Below are 4,372 nucleotides of genomic sequence, written 5' to 3' on the forward strand. Positions count from 1 at the left end.
AAGTGTTTGAAATAAAAGAAAATTAAATTCTGATGAATGTAAAACAAAAACCAAGTAAACCAGAATACATCCAGATTCCTCATAGGAGATTTGGTAAACATTATTGAAAATATAAACAAGTGGCAATAATCAATGACAAGACAAAACAAAATAAAATTGGTTTAAGTATAATGCTATATATTATGTTATGATTATTAAGGGTAGAAATGGATAACTTAGCCCTTGATTGTTAGAGAACAATGGTTTTCTTTTTTGTTTTTGTCCTTTACTTCTTTTTTTCTTCATACTAATCAGTAAACTCTCTGCTCGGTGTAGGGTTAACCTTATGAGTCTACAAATTAACTAAAAATTTATCTCTAAAAAGTAAGAATAGGAAAGGAAGAGGGTGAAGGAAGAAAGGCAGGAGTCTGGGTGGGGAGGGACAAGTATTGTATTCCCAAATCTGTATGTATTAAATGTATTAAGTTGTATTCCTCAAACAAAATAAATGAAAAATTAAAAAAGAAATGGTAACTTAGTAGTTTTGATTATAAAGTTCCAAGAAGATAGAGATCATGTTTGAAAAATATTCCTAAGTAATCTCTTCCAATACAATTTGGAAATATTACAGTATCTTAAGTCTGTACAAGTTCAAGCTATTTGTAGAAAAACTGTAAAACAGCATTATCAGAGTTTCAATCTAATGTATGGAAAATTTTGACATCAACATGATTTTGAGAAATATATGTACATCAAAGTTACTCTGAGTAAGATGAGTCTGCAATAATGACAAATATGGCCACATAGTTTAAAGGTAAACATTCTCTTGCTTGCATATATGTATGCAATATGCATTTTAAAAGTTAAAAATACAAGATAAAAAAGTATTCCACCAGAATATGCAGGAGATTGATGACTGCATAACAACAATAGCAACAAAATGAAAACCAGGATGGCCACAGTTTACCCATGGTAGGATATTAAGAAAAGAAAGATTACTAATTATATACACATACAACAGTGACAAACTCAGAATCAAAATGGAAAATAAATAAGGGACATTAATTTTATTATTCACATTGTAGTTTGATTACCATATGTGAGATGAATAATATGGTATGAATATTAACAGACAGACACAAATATACATGGAAATATTTGAAAAGTATGCCTAACATTACAGGCACTAACATACAAGAAAATGGTAATGGTGAGGAACTAAATGAAAATATTGTGGCTATTACTAGAATAATGTAAAAGATGATACCAGTGTTTCAATGTAAATAACAAAATTTCAAGTCAATAATTAATTTTGAATAATGTAAGAATAAAGTAAAATTAATATGTGCCTATAAAAAGATCCTCATATACCTGGTTATAGGGCGCTGTGTACAATAAAATCACTATAGCAAACGACAGAATTTTGAGTTACTTGATGATGTCACAATGATAGTGCCTACCAATAAATCAACAGGTTACTTATAGTGTTGGCATAAACTAGGTTAGTGATGATATACCTAGGTAAGAGTAATAATTCAAAGACAAAGTGAAATTTGAAAAGGGATGAACTTGTAAGGTATTTATTTTTTTAAAAAAAGATTTATTTATTTATTTGAAAGAGTTACACAGAAAGAGGAGAGGCAGAAAGAGAGAGAGAGGTCTTCCATCCGATGGTTCACTCCCCAATTGGCCACAATGGCTGGAGCTGTACTGACCCGAAGCCAGGAGCTAGGAGCTTCTTCCAGATCTCTCACTTGGGTGCAGGGGCCCAACAACTTGGGCCATCTTCTACTGCTTTCCCAGGCCATAGTAGAGAGCTGGATTGGAAGAGAAGCAGCTGGGACTCAAACCGATGCCCATAAGGGAGGCCAGCTCTTCAGGCCAGGGTGTTAACCTGCTGCACCACAGCGCCAGCCCCAAGGTATTTATTTTAATTGTTTTTTTTTTAAAGAGTTATTTTATTTTCTTGAAAAGCTGAGTGGGAGGGAGGGAGGGAGAGAGAAAGAGAGAGGAGAGAGAGCAATATCTTTAATTTCTTGGTTCACTCCCCAAATGACCACAAAGCCTCTATTGGGTCAGGGGGAAGTCAAGAGCCTGGAACTCTCTCTGGGTTTCCCACATGGTTGGCAGGGTCCCAAGCGCTTGGGCCACCTTCCATAGGAGTGAAATGGATTGGAAGTGGAACAGCCAAGAATCAACCTGTGCTCAGATGGGATGCTGGCATCACAGAGAGCGGCTTAACCTTCCACCCCACAGCACTAGCCACTGTATTTTGATTAAAAAGAATGAGTAATTTGACATAATCACTTATAAAGTGAGAAGCACAAATACAGGTTTCCAGTGAAAAAGAGTCCATGTAATTTTCACTTAAAGAGAATATAAAGATAATGCCAGACTTAGATGTAAAATCTAAGGCATTCATTCTCACAGAAGTGGTACAGTTGGCATATAAGAATGAGGGCCTCTTCCTGTTTTGCACCCTACATGCCTTACTTGGCTCATGTTAGTCTGAGTCTTCATCATAACAATTATTCTGCCAGTGAGTCATAGCTGTGCCCTAACCAACAGATATCAACAGATATGAACCTTAACCCTGGGAAAGACTCTTTCTTGGGTATTCTACCTCAGTCATCCTTATATCTGCCAATCTAATGACATTTAAATGACCTGTCTTTATTAGTCACCAATTGTTTGTAAGTGTATTTGTATTACAGATAATTTTATATAAAACTTTCTCAGTTCAAGTTACTAGTGTTTTCTCTCTGTTCATTAGATATTGATTGTTACAGAATTCATCCAAGGAACTAGGCCTATATAGATGGAGTATAGAGATTAGTTTGGCCCTGTATTTTAGCCATCCCTTAATTCTTTGTTGCAAAGATCTGTTCCATTCTTTTTACTAATCCTTTGGACTTAACTATAGTGCAGAGTCTGTGACAATGAGATGTTGGTATTAGAAGTCTGTGACCTGCAGTGACATAAAAATGAAACAAGTTGTGGTAGATTCTGATCTAGTGGCAAGTAAAACACATGACTTGGAAGCCAAATAGTGGCTGTGTTTGATTATGGCCGTAATGATCATTCACAAGGACTCTTGTATAGGTGGATTCATTTGCCTGTTGGGCACATACAAAAAAATATTGACAGGGGCTGGCACTGTGACATAGTAAGTTCACTGCCTGTAGTGCCAGCATCCTTCACGGGTGCCAGTTTGAGTCCCAGCTGCTCTACTTACAATACAGCACTCTGCTATACCCTGGAAAATATGTAGAATATAGACTAAGACCATGGGCCCCTGCACCTACATGGGAGACCAGGAAATAGCCCTTGGCTTCTGCCTTTGGATTGGCTCTGCTCCTGCTATTGTGACCATTTGGGAAATGAACCAGCAGGGAGAAGACTCTCTCTCTCTCCCTCTCCCTCTCTCTCTCTCTCTTTTTTTTTTCTCTGCCTCTGCTGCTCTGTAACTCAGACTTTCAAGTAAATAAATCTTTAAAAATATAAAACAAACATTGACAAGTTCACACTCTAAACTCAGCTTAAGCCACAGCCTGAGAAACAGAAATTTTTCATTAAAATTTTAGAAGAGTCTCCCATTTTCTGTAGTCACTGGATTGAAATTGCTACACACACACACACACACACACACAATTATTCAGGTTGCTGAATTATGATGACAGTTGAATTCCCAACCTTCCATGTTTTGCATTTGAAATTTATGGAGACTGTTGGTAAAGAGTGAGATATTGGCATTTGTAAATAGCACATCTTGTTTGGACCCGGATGATACTCACCGTATAAAACCATCCAATCACTTAGGGATCCTCTTACCAGAAGTAATTTACAGTCCAGAGTCCAAGAGAATAGCTTTCCTCTGAAAACTCAAGCATCATCTGGAGTGGTATCTTCAAAAAGGGATTATCATTGGCTTTCTGGCCCAATAGAACCATTCTGTTGCAACTAGATCTATTGGTGTGCAATGTAGCATAATACAGGATGCAGGCACATATTGTGACCCAGGATGAAGTAACTTCTTTACTACAGTTGTTATCCAGGGAAATCATAAAAGTGCACACTGGCTGGCTTACATAATAGAAATCTGTTTTTTCACAGTACTGGTAGTTAGAAGTCCAAGATAAAAGTATCAACAGGTCTGGTTCCTTCCAAGGCCTCCTTCTTTGATTTGAAGATGGTCACATTCTTGCTGTATGTTCACTTGTTCTTTCCTTTGTGTGTGAACATACCTGATCCTTTTGTCCTAATCTTTTTCTTTTGTAAGAACATCAGTCCTTGGAGGAGAGTTCACTGAAATAGGCTCACGTATATCATTCATTCCTTTAATGGTCTTATTACCAAATAAATTTATATTCAAGGTACTAGGGTTTAGCTTCTT

The sequence above is a fragment of the Oryctolagus cuniculus genome, chromosome 17, assembly GCF_051225735.1.
Source record: "Oryctolagus cuniculus isolate XC-2025 breed Fujian yellow rabbit chromosome 17, ASM5122573v1, whole genome shotgun sequence".
In the NCBI taxonomy this organism is placed as follows: domain Eukaryota; kingdom Metazoa; phylum Chordata; class Mammalia; order Lagomorpha; family Leporidae; genus Oryctolagus; species Oryctolagus cuniculus.